At 37.9% G+C, this 17974-nt stretch overlaps 1 protein-coding gene and 1 pseudogene across 2 annotated transcripts in view; one reads left to right on the forward strand and one right to left on the reverse strand.

Annotated features, from left to right (window-relative positions):
* The window catches only part of CFAP299 (cilia and flagella associated protein 299), a 697187-nt gene that overhangs the window by 605009 nt on the left and 74204 nt on the right, over nucleotides 1-17974 (reverse strand). The gene's annotated exons all lie outside the window — the stretch shown is intronic.
* Nucleotides 5417-7920, forward strand: LOC129492195 (zinc finger protein 341-like; annotated as a pseudogene).

Below are 17974 nucleotides of genomic sequence, written 5' to 3' on the forward strand. Positions count from 1 at the left end.
ACATATAAGACAATGAACCAGAACAGAAAGCCCAGAAATAAATGCACATATTTATGGTCAATTGATCCTTCCAGAAAGTGCCAAGAACACACATTGGGGAAAGGACATTCTCTTCAAAAAATGTTGTTTGGAAAACTGATTCTCTGCGTGTGGAAGAATGAAATTAGACCCTTATATCACCCTATATATAAAAACCAACTCAAAATGGATTAATGACTTATACATAAGAAACTGAAACTGCAAAAATACTAGAGAAAAACATAGGTAAAAAGCTTCTTGATATTGGAGGAAGCAATACATTCTTAAATATGTCCCCAAAAGCACAGACAACAAAAACAAAAATAGACAAATGGGACTGCATCTAATTTAAAAAAAAAAAGCTCTGTACAGCCAAGGAACAACCTACAGAATGAGAGAAAAAAATACACAAACCATACATCTGAAAAAGAGTTAATATTCAAAATGTATAAGGAATTCACTCAATCACAAGAAAACGAACAACCCTATTAGAAAATAGTCAAAGGATCTGAATGGATAGTTTTCAAAAGAAGACATATGTATTAGTCCCCTCTCACACTGCTATGAAGAAGTACCAGAGACTGGGTAATATATAAAGGGCAGAGGTTTTATTGACTCACAGTTCCACATGCCTGGAGATGCCTCAGGAAACTTACAATCATGGAGGAAGGTGAATAAGAAGCAAGTGCCTTCTTCACAAGGCAACAGGAAAGAGAGCGTGTGAAGGAGGAACTGTCAAACACTTATGAAACCAACAGATCTCATGTCAACTCACTCACTATCTTGAGAACAAAAAGGGGGAAGCCGCCCCCATGATCCAATCACCTCCCACCAAGTCTCTCTCTTGACAAGTGGGTATTATGGGGATTACAATTTGAGATGAAATTTGGGTGGGGACACAGAGCCAAACCATGTCAACATACAAATGGTCAATAGGTACAGTCATGCATTACTTAATAACAGGAATACATTCTGAGAAATGTGTCATTAGGTGATTTTGTAGCTGTTTGAACATCATAGAGTGTACTGACACAAATTTAGATGGCATAGCCTACCACACACCTAAACTATATGGTATAGCCTACTGCCCCTAGGCTAAAAACATGTACCACATGTTACTGTACTGAATACTGCAGGCAATTGGAACACAATAATAAGTATTTGTGTACCTAAACATAGAAAAGGTACTGTAAAAATATAGCATAAAAAATGAAAAATTATATACATGTATAGGGCACTTATCATGAATGGGGCTTGCAGGACTGGAAGTTGCTTTCAGTGAGTCAGTGAGTCAGTGGTGAGTGAATGTGAAAGCCTAAGGCATTACTGTACTATAGGCTTTATAAACACTGCACTAGGCTACACTAAATTTACACAAAATTGTTATTCTTTCTTAAATAACAAAATTAATCTTAGCTTACTGTAACTTTTTAATTTATAAACTTTTAAAATTTTTTACTTTTCTGTCTCTTTTGTAATACATTTAGCTTAAAACAGAGAATCACTGTACAATTGCATAAAATATTTTCTTTTTCTAATATCCTGATTCTATAAGCATTTTTCTATTTTTAAAATTTGTATTTTATTTTTTGCTTTTAAAACTTTTTTGTGAAAAAACTAAGACATAAACATTATGCTTAGACATTAGCCTAAGCCTACACATGGTCAGGATCATCAATATCACTGTCTTCACTCTCCATGTCTCGTCCCACTGGAAAGTCTTCAGGAGTAATAACAGCCATACAGCTGTCATCTCCGATGATAACATACCTTCTTCTGGAATATTTCCTGAAGGACCTGCCTGAGGCTGTTTCACAGTTAACTTTTTTTAAAAAGTAGAAGGAATGCACTCTAAAATAATGATAAATAGTATATTAAATACATAAACCAGTAAAATAATCATCTGTTAATATTATCAAGTAGTATGTACACAATTATATATGCTACACTTTTTTTTTCATTTTTGAGATAGGGTCTGTATTAGTCCATTCTCATGCTGCTAATAAAGACATACCCAAGACTGGGTAATTTATAAAAGGAAGAAGTTTAATTGACTCACAGTTCAGCATGGCTGGGAAGGCCTCAGGAATCTTATAATCATGGCAGAAGGGGAAGCAAACACATCCTTCTTCACATGACGGCAGCAAGGAGAAGTGTCAAGTGAAGGCAGGGAAAAGCCCCTTAATAAAGCCATCAAATCTTGTGAGAGCTCAATCACTATCATGAGAACAGCATGGAGGAACCACTCCCTTGATCTAATCGCCTTGCACAAGATCCCACCCCCAACACATGGGGATTACAACAGTCCCCCAAAGTCTTAACTCATTCTAGTATTAACCCAAAAGTCCAAGCCCAAAGTCTTATCTGAGACAAGGCAAGTACCTTCCACCTATGAGCCTGTAAAATCAACAGCAAGTTAGTTACTTCTTAGATACAATGGAGGTAAAGGCATCTGGTAAATACACCCATTCCAAATAGAAGAAATCGGCCAAAATGAAAAGGTTACAGGCCAAAGAAAGGCCTATAAGGCCGAAAAGGGCTAAGTCAGAAATCCAATAGGGAAGTCATATCTTAAAGTTCCAAAATGACCTCCTTTGACTCCATGCCTCAAATCCAGGTCACGAGGTCCAAAACAATCTCCTTTGACTCCATGTCACACTGATGCAAGAGATGGGCTCCCATGGCTTTGGGCAGCTCCCCCCTGTGGCTTTGTGGGGTACACACCACCTCCTAGCTTTCTTCACTGGCTGACATTGAGCGTCTGTGGCATGTCCCACCATGCCTGGCTAACTTTGTAATTTTTGTAGGGATGGGGGACTCACTATATTGCCCAGGTTGGTCTCAAACTCCTGGGATCAAGCAATACTCCCAACTTAGCCTACCAAAGTGCTAGGATTAAAGGTGTGAGCCACCACACCCAGTATCTGTGCCATAATTTTAGATGACTGGCAGCACAGCAGTTTCTTCACACCAGCATCACCACAAACATATGAATAATGCATTGCACTACGACATCACTAAGAAATAAGAATTTTTCAGGTTCATTATAATCATATCGGACCACCTTGCATACGCAGTCTGTGACTGACCAAAATGTTGTTATACAGTGTGTGACTGTTATGAAAAAGTGCTCAACATCACTAGTCACCAAGGAAAGCAAATCAGAACCACAATGAGATAACACTTCACACCTGTTAGAATGGCTATTATCAAAAAGACAAAAGATAACAAGCTTTGGCAAGTATGTGGGGAAAACTGAATCCTTGTATACTATTGATAGGAATACAACTTGATATAGCCATTATGCAAAATACTATGAAGATTCTCAAAAAATTAAAAATAGAACTACCACATAATCCAGCAATCCAAGTTCTGAGTATACAAGGAAATGAAATTAGCATGTTGAAAAGATATCTGCACTCCCATATTCACTGCAGCATTATTCACAAGAACCAAGATATAGAATCAACCTAAGTGTCCATCAATAGATGAATGCTGAAAGAAAATGCAGGATATATGTGTGTGTGTATATATGTGTATATGTGTGTGTATATATATAGAGAGAGAGAGAAAGAGAGAGAGAGAGTGAGAGAGAAAGAGAGAGAGAGGAGGGAATTGCTCAGCCTTTAAAATGAAGAAAATCCTATCATCTGCAACATCACTATGAACCTGGAGGACATTATGTCAAGTGAAATAAGCCAGGCACAGAAACACAAATACTGTTTGATCTCACTTATATGTGGAATATAAAAAGCAAAACTCATAAAAGCAGGGAACAGATGGTTGCCAGGGGTTTGGGGGGTAGGGTAAATCGGGAGATGTCAGTCAAAGGGATTACAGTTTCAATAATCTAGAATGAGTAAGTTCTGGAGATACAATGTATGGAATAGCAACTACAGTTAATAACACCATATTGTATACTTGAAATTTGCTGAGAAAGTAGACCTTAAATATTCTCACCATAAAATAAAGGTATTGTAATGGAAATGTTAATAAGCTTGATTATAATAATTATTTCATAATGTATATGTATTTCAAAACACCACATTGCATTCTATAAAATATGTATAATTTTTGTCAATTATACCTCAATAAATCTATGTTAATAAATCTGGAAAAATCACTCTGGTTGTCAATTATTAAATTGGAAACCACCAGGGACTCTGGAGACACTATGCTTCAATTTCAGTTCCAGCTCTACTACGTGCTAATTGAAAGACTTTAGGCACTTTCTTAACCTTCTGTACCTAAATTTCAACATCCATAAAATGTGTTTAAAGAAGTAAATAGTAAATGCTTCCAAGATAAAAGGATTTTAGTACTGTCTGAATATTTGAATGTGCTCAATAAGGTTACCTATTTTTATTATCAGTTAAGCAATAAAGGCACAAAGTAACGAACTCAGTTAGCCAATGTGGTATCAGAATATGAGCCATTCAGTCTATTTGGTTTTCTCAATGACAGAATCAAGCCTTTCTCCTCAAATAAACATTTCGGCTAAAGTATTATCACTCTACTTATCCCTGTTGACCTGATGCAACTAAAACAAAATATACTCAATTTTTTAATTCACTCCTCAAATACCATTCAATTTCTGATCTGGTCTTTAGCCGCTCTAAGCACAGGTCTCTTGCTTGGACTACAATGTTCCACAGCTGAAATTGCTTAATTTTTAGTTTCCCAGGTGTGGGATCAGAACTATGATAATGGGGCGCGTTTTAATAAATCCTTAGACTCTTAAAATGAGACTTCGGAAAAACGAACTCAAACCCAGAGATGGAGTAAGTTGGAGTGTAGGGTGATTAGAAAGTGAAGCTCTAAAGAGAAGAATTGTTCATTATTGTAATACTAGGTAGGAATGATTAGCAGATAACACTGGGTAGAAAATCCAAAAGACAATCCAGATAAATTATTATCTAACCCAATCCAGCAGTGAATAATAAAGATAATAAATGACCCAGTTGAGCTTATCCCAGGCATAAAAGGAGGATTTCGTATTAGAAATTCCTTAAATGTCTTTCAACACTTAATAAAGAAGAAAAAAATGGTATGATCATCTGACTTATTAAAGAGCATATAAAAGGGAACTTTCCATGTTAAACACACGCAAACACATGTACACACACACATATTACTGTAAACAGGGAAATAGTAGACATTATCCCTTTAAAATAAAAAACGACACAAGGAAGGTACACTATTAATACTTACACTTATTCATGTACTACAATGCCTTACAAAAATAATTTAAAAAGAAAAGAAAAATAAGTTAACGAAATATGATTGGAAGAGAAGAAATAGAAACATCATTGTTTGCAAATGGTATGACTAACAGCATAGAAACCCTACCTCCCCCAAAAATCTATTGATTAATTATAAGAAATATAGGGGCTCCAAGATGGTGCAGGTGATCTTTAAGGCCCTGGAGGGAATGGACAACCAGACCATTCTAGCTGTCCCATCATTATTGGATGGCCAAGGAGCAGTCTCTGATCCCAGAGGCCAGAGTGTCAACGCGCCTCCTGCTATCCAGCCATTGGATGATGAGGATGTCTTTCTCTGTGGGAAGTATAAGAAGCAATTCAACTCGCTGCCAGTGTTTATGACCCACAAGCAGGAACAGTGCCAAGGAAATGCCCCTGACCTGGCCACAGTCTCGCTGGTCACCAACAGCATCTACACAATCTACACACCTTTGGCAGCACCCACAGCGGTCCAGCAGGCCTCACCTCCTGCCAATTGCCAGATCTCCACATACATCACAGTGCCCCCGTCCCCACTGATCCAGGGGAACATCTTGGTAAGCAATAACGTGCTCATGTCTGCCATTTCAGGCTTCACATCCCTGGACCAGCCTATGCCCTAGGGCCCCCAACCTGTGCAGAGCAGCCTGAACATGCATTCTGTGCCCAGCCACCTCACCAGCCTTCACCCCCTCCTCCACCACTGCCCTTACCACTCCACCCCAGAGCCTGGGCCCCCCTGGGCATCCCAATCCTGGTGGGAATGGTGTGGTGAAGGAGTACAGTGGTGCTGCACTCCTGGCTGGGAGTGGAATGGTGGAGATCCAGGCACTGGGGATGCAGCCCTACCCACCCCTGGAGGTGCCAAACCAGTGTGTGGAGGCTCCAGTATACCCCACCCCCGCAGTGTACAGCCCTGGCAAAAAGGGATTCAAACCCAAAGGACCAAACCCTGCTGCCCCACGACCAGTGCCACTGGGGGCACCGTGGCCACCTTTGACTCTCCACCAATGCTGAAGACCCCACAGGCTAAAGGTGCCAGGGGACTCCTGGAAGCTACAGGGAAGCCAAAGGCTCAGAAACTCATGTGCCCATACTGTGACAAGTCATTCACCAAAAACTTCGAACTGCAGTAGCACATCTGAAGCCACACGGGTGAGAAGCCCTTCCAATACATTGCGTGTGGCCGTGCCTTTGCCCAGAAGTCTAATGTTAAGAAACACATACAGACCCACAAGGTATGGCCTCCAGGACACGGTGGTGGCACTGTGTCTCGAAACTCTGTGACTGTACAGTTCTTGGCCCTGAACCCCAGTAGGCAGGAGGATGAGGAAAACACAGGATTGGGCCAGCCTCTGCCGAGCACGCCACAGCCCCTGGCCTTGCCCACAGCCGGCGAGGGCAAGGGGCAACCCGGAACCCAAGCAGGTAGTCCTCATCTACAGCTCCTACTTGTTCCAGTTCTGCCCCAGCAAGTTCAGCACCTATTTCCAGCTCAAGTCTCACATGACCCAGCATAAGAACGAGCAGGTGTACAAGTGTGTGGTCAAAAGCTGTGCCCAGAGGTTCTCAAAGCTCAACACATTTCTGGAGCACATCAAGAGCCACCAGGAGGAGCTAAGCTACCCGGGCCACCTCTGTGACAAGGACTTCCCCTCGCTGTACGACCTGGGCGTGCACCAGTACTCCCACAGTCTCCTACCACAGCACAGCCCCAAGAAGGACAGTGCCCTCTACAAGTGTGTCAAACGTGTCAACAAATATCCACCCCAGAGGCCCTGGAGCATCACCTGCAGACTGCCACTCACAACTTCTCTGCCCACACTGCTAGAAGGTGTTTCCTTGTGAACGCTACCTGCAGCATCATCTGCCAACCCACCGCAGCGGGGACAGGTTCAAGGGCCAGGTGTGCAAGAAGTTCTCCCGGCGGGTGCATTACCTCAAACTGCACGCTCACAACCACTCAGGCGAGAAGCCCTACATATGCTCAGTATGCGAGTCTGCATTCAATCGCAAGGACAAACTGAAGAGACACATGTTGATCCACCAGCCCTTCAAGAAATACAAATGCCCTTTATCCACGCACACAGGCTGCGGTAAGGAGTTCAACCGGCCGGACAAGCTGAAGGCCCATGTCCTCTCCCACTCCGGCACGAAGCTCCACAAATGCGCCCTGTGCAGCAAGTCCTTCAGCCGCCCTGCTACTACAAGTTGCGCTGTGCTGGCTGCGCCAAGGGCTTTTTCCAACACAAATACCTCAAAGATCACCGCTGTCGTCTCGGCCCCCAGAAGGACAAGGACCTGCAAACCCGGCGGCACCCCCCACCACCGCCCGCGAGAAGAGGGCAGCCCCGCGCCGTGGCGGTAGTGGTGGGGGCAAGGTGGTGACCCCCTTGCCTGACCCGCTGGGGCTGGAGGAGCTGAAGGACGCAGGGGCTGGGCTGGTGCCCGAGGCCGTCCCGGGCAAGCCGCCCTTCGCAGAGCCGAACGCGCTGCTTTCCATCTTCGTGGGTGGTGAGGTGGACACGGAACCTGAGCTGGTGGTACCTGGACAGCTGAGGGGCTGGGCTCCAACCTGGCTCTGGCGGGGCTGCAGGCCCAGGCCGAGGGCGCAAGTGCCATGCTCGCTGTTCCCGTCTACATCCAGGCCTCAGAGTGAGGGACCCGGGGTGTCCGTTTTCTGGGCAGGCCTGATGCTCATGTTTGGGTCCAGTCTCCCTGGGAGAATACTGCAGATCCTTCCCAGTGGAAGCGAGCCATCGAGCCATTGGCAGAAATCCTTCTGAATGTCATTCATAAACCTTGGCCCATGGCCGCCTTCCGGTGTCCCCTCTCCTGCTGGAAAGCCCTGCAACATTCTGGGATCAGGTGCAGGGCCGCCCACGGTTTCTGGGCAGAGCCATGGCAAGAGAGAGATGGCTGGAGCCTGAGCAGCGCAGCGTCCCGCTGGTCTAGGCTGGTAATTGCGTCCCTGGGAGAGAAGACAGGGCAGTCCCGCCCACTCTGCCTCCAGGCTGCCTCCGGGTGGGCTCTAGTCCGCTGCTCTTCAGGAGGCCTGCCACAAACTCTTTGGAGTTATCTGTTGGATCTTTTCACAGACAGTTCCCCACAGCGTCCTCAGACAGCTCTGTGATGTAGGCTTTTAGGAGGCACTCAGGTGTCACGGCTGGACTGCAGCCGTGAGACAGATCTGGCTTCAATTCCAAGAGTTGCCATGCACTTGCCTTGTGACCTTGGGCAAGTCACTTCACCTCTCTGAGCCCCGTGTACAATGTACAATCCTCATCTGTACAATGGGGCTTACGATACAACTCCCTCATAGGGTTGTCCTGGGGATCCAGTATGATGAAATGTGCCAGGGGCTTGCTCAATAAATGTTGTTGTCATTTAAAAAAAAAGAAAGAAAAGAAATATAGTATATGTAGTGTAATTCATATTTCTGTATAAATGTAATCACGATTTTTTTCTAGAAAATCATATGTTTAAATAAATGTATGAGAACAATAAAACAAAAGAAAATAAATATTCTGGAGTAGTTGTATGTGGATGAAGAGAAATGTAACTGGAAATGGAGATGAAAATGTTTGCCAGAGACTGGAGAGGGATGGGGAATGAGATATTGGTGAAGGATACAAAGTTTCAGTCACACAGAAGGAATAAGTTCTCAAGAGGTATGGCACAGCGTGGTGGTTTCGTTAATAATAAAGTGTAGTATACTCAAAAATTGCTGAAAGAGTGGATATTAATTGTTCTCATCATAATAATAGGGATGTGAGATGATGGGTATGTAATAACTTGATTTAATCATTCCACAATGTATACATATATCAAAACATCACTTTTTATACCCTAAATATATATATATTTCAATTAAATGTAAGTAAATTAAATACATACGAATATATATAATTTTTCATGTGTTGATTTAAATAAATAAATGGGTATAAAGAAGGAAAACATTTTAAAATAAAATTTAATTTAAAAAGAACCTAGCCGGGACTCATGGTAATAATGCTATAGAATGAGGAGCACATTGACTTAACTCTATGTTCCTGAGATGCTTAAATTAGAAAGGTGGTGGGAATGGGGAGCTGATATCAACTTTGCTTCCTGAAACAAATACAATGAATCCTTCAAAATTCTTGGTTCATGTACTAATTTTTCGGAACAATTTCCTTCCTTCCTTCAATTTACCTCTCCTAAGTCATGCATGAAACTCTTTGTCCTACTTGATCATTAGATAGGTGTTTTTCCTCTCATCTCCTGAAATAGATACTACAGCAAGCCTATTTCTTTCTAGCTTACCCCAGCTCCCAGGAGATCACAAGTAGTTAACAATGTAGACAAAATAAGTTCTTTGTGTCAATGGTATAACTTCACAGTTTCATTCAAAAATTACAAGTGAAACATTACTAACTGAATGCCAGACTCTTCATAAACTCAAGATTGGCTTCTTTAATAGCAACATTATTCAAAATATTTATGAATAATATAGAAACCACTAAATAATTTTGTTTTTAATTCTCAGCATAGTCCTCACCAGAAAAAATAAAAATATATGTCCCTATGCCTACCAATCATCCTTTACATTACATGAATTAAAAGTTCTGATCCTCTGGTTAGTAGAAAATATGAGTAATTAGATAGTAGAACAGATTCACATCTTTGATGTATTTGTGTGCATTTGTAGGGGCAGGAGGAGATTATAAGGAATGGCTAAAGGAAGATGTAAAAAATGAAAACAATCCTGGGAGGAAGAATGAGTCTTATCTAAGTAAAACATTTTGAATGAAAGTAAAAGCCAAGCAGATTCAATGGTGTCTTGAGCCTTGTAACTAACTATATTATAGAAACCTTGCTAAGATCTTCTATGATGTTATAGTGAATGTCTCATCAGAACCCAATCAAGTGGACGTCGAAAACAGCACAAGAACAATATTAATTCTTGAAAATCAACATCTTCTTAAATTCTAATGAGGGAAAGATAACAACAACAAAAAAAACAGATAGATAAAACCATTTGAATGAACAAAAGCACAAACAGCAGTGTCTCTGATGGCTAATGTCAATTTAAGACAATTGCTTAATATAGTTGCTTAACAAATAATAATGAAAGATAAATTTTGATAAATTAGAAAATCTGATAGGGTCTTTAAGTGGAAAGTTGCTTTTTTCTTAAACAGCAAGGAAAGCAATCCAAGACTATTGTGATAATGTCAAGACTATCACAATCAAACATTACAAAATTTATTATTGATCCTACAGGTCAAAACAGAGTTGCTCTTTTTCTGTAAAACTTGGTATCTTATTACCTATTAAAATGCTGATGGAAATTATGGTTCATTCTGTCATGCTAGGTTCTCACTATATGATTCCTTGAAAGAAAAATTTATCTTAGATGTTACAATCAGAAATATCTATGCTTCACCTGCTCAATGGTTTTGTTGTTCTGGGTGGACACTGAATTATATTTTTCTTTTTTTTTTTATTTTTAAACTTTTGTTTCATATTCTGCGGTATATGTGCAGTTTGTTCCATAAGTAAACTTACGTCACAGGGGTTTGATATACAGATTATTCTGTCACCCAGGTACTAAGCCTAGTACCCAATAGCTATTTTGTTGTTGTTGTTCCTCTTCCTCCTCCCACCCTCCACCCTCAAGTAGGCCCTAGTGTCTGTCATTCCCCTTTTTGTGTCCATGTATTCTGATCATTTAGCTCCCACTTATAAGTGAGAACATAAAATACTTGGTTTTCTGTTGCTGCGTTAGTTTGCTAGGGATAATGCCCTCCATATCCATTTATGTCCCTGCAAAGGACATAATCCAATTATTTTTTATGGCTGCATAGTATTCTGTGGTGTATATGTACCCCATTTTCTTTATCCAGTCTGTCATTGATGGGCATTTAAGTTGATTCTGTATTTTTGCAATTGTGAATAGTGCTGCAGTGAACATACGTGGGCAAGTGTTTTTATGATAAAATGATTTATATTCCTTTGGGAATATAAATATAAACCCCGAAATGGGATTGCTGGGTCAGATGGTAGTCCTGTTTTTAGCTTGTTGAGGAATTGCCACAAGGCTTTCCACAATGGTTGAACTAATTCGCAGTCCCCCCAATGGTGTATGTGTTCCCTTTTCTCCACACCCTGTTATTTTTTGACTTTTTAGTAATAGCCATTCTGACTTGTGTGAGAAATTCTCATTTGTGGTTTTGATTTGCATTTCTCTAAGGATTAGTGATACGAGCCTTTTTTCATATCTTTGTTGGCCGCATGTATGTCTTCCTTTGAAAAGTGTCTGTTCATGTCCTTTGCCTACTTTTTAATGGGCTTGTGTTTTTTTCTTGTAAATTTGTTTAAGTTCCTTATAGGTACTGGGTAGTAGACCTTTGTCAGATGCATAGTTTTCAAAAATTTTCTCCAATTCTGTAGGTTGTCTGCTTACTCTGTTGATAGTTTCTTTTGTTATGCAGAAACACCATAGTTAATTAGATCTCATTTGTCAGTTTTTGCTGTCATTGCAATTGCTGTTGACTGACAATCAGTTTTGCTTTCATTGCAGTTGCTTTCTTCATCATGAAATATTTGCCCATTTTATGTCCAGAATGGTATTGCCTAGGTTGTCTTCCAGAGTTTTTATAGTTTTTGATTTTACATTGAAGCCTTTAATCCATCTTGAGGGGATTTTTTAATATGGTGTGAGGAAGGGGTCCAGTTTCAATCTTTTGCCTATGGCTAGCTTATTTTTCTCTTTTAAATCTGGCATACATTTTGAACACTAACCTCAACCTCAGCTTCACTCCATTTCTTCAACCTTTTCTTCTCTCCATCTTTTAAAATCTTTTTGTCATAAGATATACACATTTCCCTTGTTAATTGCCTCAAATTCTTTTGTAGGAATGCAGATTATAGATAGCTGATAGATAGAAGGAATATAGTAGAAGGAAAAACGAACAGGAGGAAGGAAATGTTTTGAAACTATTTCCCAGAAGCATAATTGGGCAGCAGATGATAAAGAACTATGAAGGATGTTGAGACTGAACAACCAGGTAAGGCATTGCAACAAACCGAGTCAATTGGTTTGACTGGATTAGCAATTTACAAGAATAATTTTAAAAATGTATATGTTAAGAGTAATTATAAATAAAAGAATCAGCAAGAGTCCATTTTTCATTACCAATTAGAATTTTTCATCAAGGAGATTTTGAAGATACTCTAAAATATAAAATCCATAGGGCCAAAAAGATGATATTATCATAATAAAAATGGTATTTTGGCATGGGAAGTAGAATTCAGTGAAAGAAAAATAATGAGCTATTTTTAAAGGCATTTTGTTATTGGTTTGACAAAAAAATAACAATAAGAAGTAGATATGGAGCTAAAAGCCCAGAAGAACAGACATGCTTGAACATCTGACCAAAGTAAATAGAAGACATAAAAGCGTGTGACATATTGAAGTAGTGGAATATAAAAGAGGTGTAAATGAGAGAAATGTCATTTGGGAGAGATCCAAATTAGTAAGAGAAAAGGAAATGGTAAAACAATTATACTATATATTAGAATATCCAGAAGACAAATAAGAGGCTACAAAGTAACAAAGGCCAAAGAAAGGGAACATTTTAAGAAATGCATAAACTCTCATTAAAAGCAGTAGCAGAGGTCAAGTAAAGTGGAACGAAATCTTAGAAGAGATCTTTTTGCTTACAAAGAGATTGTAGATGATTACTGAATGAATAAATAAAATTTAGGCAGACAGCTAAAGTAAGAACAAAAATGAGGCCAGGCATGGTGGCTCACACCTGTAATCCCAGCACTTTGGGAGGCCAAGGTGGGTGGATCACCTGAGGTCAGGAGTTTGAGACCAGCCTGGCCAACATGGCAAAACCTTGTCTCTATTAAAAATACAAAAAAATTAGCCAGGTGTGGTGGCGTGCACCTGTAACCCCAGCTATTAAGGAGGCTGAGGCAGAAGAATCATTTGAACCCAGGAGGTGGAGGTTGCAGTGAGCCAAGATTGTGCCACTGCACTCCAGCCTGTGCAACAGAGCAAGATTCTATCTTAAAAAAAAAAAAAGTGAGATAGAATCTAAATAATATTCTGAAGAAAATGGTCATAATTTTTTAAATGTAATTTTATTTGCTCTTTAATTAATCACTAGCGAGCTGTCACCAATATTAGATTTTGTCTATATAGTTTTCTCTGTAAATTTATTTTAAGCTTTGTAAATATATTTTAGGCTCAAAGAGGCTAGGATGAAAAAAATATTATGCAAATACTGTTTAAAAGAAAGCTTGAGTGTCTATATAAATATCAGAAAAATCTTGCCAATAGTGAAGATGATATTGAACAATGATATAGCTCAATTTTATTTCAAGAAGAAATAAAAAATCATGAAGCATATGTATCTAGCATCAGAATATCAAAATACATAAATCAAAAAGATAATATTTTAAAAGATACAGACAAACCTATAATTATAGTTGGACATAATGACATTCATCTCTAAGTAATAGCCAGACTAAGTAGACAGGAAATCAGTAAGGATACAGAAGGCCTGAACAACACAATCAAGCAACTTGGCTTAATTGCTATTTTTAGAATAGCAATTCTAAAACTACACCTACAAGAGAGAATACACACACAAGTGAACTTGTAACATCAACTAAGATAGACCATATACTGGGAGATAAAGTAAATATAAATAAATGTAAAAAAATTAAATCATAAAGAATATAAAATACTCTCCTTCCATAACAGAATTTAACTAGAAATTAATATCAAATGACATTTTGAAAAATTTTCTAACATTTAGAGGTTAAACAACATACTTCAAGAGTTATAAAGGAAATTATAAAGCCTTTCGAATTGAGTGAAAATTAAAATAAACATAGAAATGAAAATAAAAACAAACATCCGACATCAAAATTTGTGAAATCAGTACATAGAGGAAAATATATGGAATTTCAAGTTTATATAGCAAAAGAATAGTTTAAAATCAATAAACTAATATTCTACATTAAAGCACTAGAAAACTAAAACAAATTAATCACAATGCAACTAGGAAGAAATAATTAAAATAAGAGCAGAAATCAATAAAATAGAAAACAACAAAATAGTAGAGAAAACAATTCATGTTAAAAAGCTGATTCTTTAAAAAGATCATTAAAACTGATAGTTAGATTAAAAATGACCTACTAATATCAGAGATAAAAAATGAATATCCCTACACATTCTACTACATATATTAAAATGATAACAAGATATTAAGAATGACTTTATGCCCATAGATTGGTTAGGTGAAATGAACAAATACCTTGAATGATACAAACTACAAACATATTTAGAAAGAAAGAACCTGATTTTCCCTATTATCTATTTTAAAAATAGAGTTTGTAGTTATAAGCATTCTCTCAAAGAAAACTCCGGTGGTAGAAGGCTTCACTGGTGAACTCTACCACTCATTAAGGAAGAAATAACATCAACTCTACAAATTACCAAAAAGTAGAAGAGCAAGTAAAACATCCTAAATTATTTCTGAAGCCAGAATTACACTGATACAAAATCAGAAAAGGCCTTGCAAAAAGACTAAAGACAAATACATAAAATGAATGAAAAAATAAACACAACCTCAAAATTAATTAATTAATTACTTAATTAAGTGGCCGTAAAAATTCTCAACAAAATATTAGCAAACTTAATCCAATATTATATACACAACATGAGCAAACTGGATTTCTCCCAGGAATGCAAGTTGGTTAAACCTGTGAAAAATCAATCAATGTAAATCACTTTATCAACAAACTAAAAGAATCTGAAAAACCGTAAGATTATTTCAATAAACAGAAAAATATCATCTGACAAAATTTAATATCCATTCATGTCAAATACTCTTGGTAAACTTGGATTAGTGGGAGACTTCCTCAAACTGATAAAGAGTATCTACAAAAAAACCCACTAGAGCTAACATATTTAATAATGAGAGAATGCTTTCTTCTTAAAACTGAAAAAAAAATACATCCCCTTCTCTACTTCTATTACACATTATCTTGGAGGTTTTATGCAGTGCATTAAAGAATGAAAAATAAATGATAATAATAAAAGCAAACAAATTAGATATAGAGAAATAAAAGGTTTAATTTATGATCTTCTGCATACAAAACCACACAAACAATAGCCAGTAGAACTGATAAGTTTAAGAAAGTTGCATGATGAAAGGTTAACAGAGAAAAATCAATTTTATTTCTATATACTATCAATAATCAATTAGAAAGTAACTTTTAAAAATTCTATTTACAAGAACATTAAAAAATGAAATTTCTAGGGACAGATCCAACAAAATATTTACAAGATACTGAAAGCTATTGATAATGGTTTGGCTGTGCCCCCACTCAAATCTCAACTTTAATTGTATCTCCCAGAATTCCCAGGTGTTGTGGGAGGGATCCCAGGGGACATAACTGAATCATGGGGGCCAGTCTTTCCCAGGCTATTCTTGTGATAGTGAATAAGTCTCATGAGATCTGTTGGGTTTATCAGGGGTTTCCACCTTTGCTTCTTCCTCATTATTGTCTTGCCACTGGCATGTGAGAAGTGCCTTTCACCTCCCACGATAATTCTGAGGCCTCCCCAGCCATGTGAAACTGTAAGTTCAATTAAACCTCTTTTTCTTCCCAGTCTCAAGTATGTCTTTACTAGGATCAATACAGCTATAAAACATTGATGAGAGAAATAAATAAAACCCAAATAAATGAAGAGATTTACAGCACTCATAGATCAGAAGACTCAATATGTTAAGATGTAATTATCTCCAACTTGATACCTATTTTAGCAAAATCCCAGCAGGCTTATTTGTAGGAATCAACAAGATGATTTCTACAAATTTAGGTGATTCTAAACTTTATATGGAAAAGCAAGGGAACCAGAATTTTAAGCAATTAAAAAAAAAAGTTTGAGGACTCATATTACCTGATTTTAAAACTTAAAGGCAATGTGACGTTGGCATAAAGATAGACATATAAATCAGTGGAATAGAATAGAAATCCACAAAAAATAGGTACATATACAGTCAAAGAATTTTCAACAAAAGTACCTACAAAATTCAATAGAAAAAGAATAGCCTTTTTAATAAATAGTGCTGAAACAATTGGATATTTAAATTAGAAAATAAAAAGCCTCTTACCTAACAAAATTTACAAAATTAGTTTAAAATAAATTATTAATACAAACTTAAATGTGAAACCTAGAACTCTAAAATTTTAAAAGAAAATGTAGAAAAGATACTTGTAACTAGGAATTCAAATAATTCTTACATAGGACACGAAGAAATACACACACACATGAACCATAAAGAAAAACTGATAAACTGGAGTTTATCAAAATTTAAATCTACTCTTCAAAAGACACTATTAAGGAAATAAAAAGACAAGGTACAGATGTTGAAAAAATATTTGCAAGACTCATATCTGATGAAAAAGTTGTAACTGGACTATATAAAGAATACTTAAAATCAATAAAACATTTCACCAAAGAAGAGATATGGATGGAAAATAAGCACATAAAAAGATGCTCACTTTGGGAGGCCGAGGTGAGTGGATCACCTGAGGTCAGGAGTTCAAGACCAGCCTGGCCAATGTGGTTAAACACTGTCTCTACTAAAAATACAAAAATTAGCCAGGCGTGGTGGTGGGCACCTGTAATTCCAGCTACTCAGGAGGCTGAGGCAGGAGGATCCTTCCAACCTGGGAAGCAGAGGTTGCAGTGAGACAAAATCATGCCATTGCATTGTCACCTGCGTGACAATAGTGAAACTCCATCTCAATAAAAAAGAAGAAGAAGAAGAAAGATGTGTAGCATCATTAGTCATTAGGGAAATACACCTGCCTTACTGGCTAAATTTTTTTAACTGTCAATACCACGTGTTCTTAAAGAGGCAGACCACTGGGACTCTAATACCTTGCTAAGGAGAGAGTAAAATGATACAGACACTTTGCAAACAATTTAACAGTATCTTATAAAATTAAACATACAGCTGCCACATGAATCAGTAATCACATGCCTGGGTATATGCTTAAGATATATGAAAATATATTTCCTTAAAAAGACCTTTTTAAAATATTTACAGGAAGTTTATTTGGAAAAGCCAAAAACTAGAAACAGCCCAATTATCCATTGACTGGAAAATAGATATGTACACAAACTATTATCCACCTAGAAAATGCCATATTACTCAACAATAAAAAAGCAAACTCTCATTCATGCAACCATATAGAAAAGCCTCAAAACTATATGATTAGTGAAAAAAAGACAACATAATTTATGATTCCATTCATATGACATTCTAAAAAAACGGCAAAACTATAGGGACAGAAATCATATGGCTGGTTTGTCAGGGGCTACAAAGAATATAGTGAGGCATGAGGAAACTTCTCACGTAATGAAAATGTTACCCTGATTGTGGTGAGACTGACACTACTGTATACATTTGTCAGAACTCATTGAATTACACACTTTAAAAACATCAATACATCTAACTTTCAAAAATGAATTATAAAAAATAATGGATGTGCTATCTAGCTAGGAGTAGTAGAGTCAGCTGACACCTTCTGGTTCTTAACTCTTTCTTTGTCAGCCTCAGCAACTGAGCTCATGACATATTGTATTCTCGGTGGCCCATACAAAGCACTGAGTAAACTGGTAGTTCAGGAACCTA

The sequence above is a fragment of the Symphalangus syndactylus genome, chromosome 10, assembly GCF_028878055.3.
Source record: "Symphalangus syndactylus isolate Jambi chromosome 10, NHGRI_mSymSyn1-v2.1_pri, whole genome shotgun sequence".
Lineage (NCBI taxonomy): Eukaryota > Metazoa > Chordata > Mammalia > Primates > Hylobatidae > Symphalangus > Symphalangus syndactylus.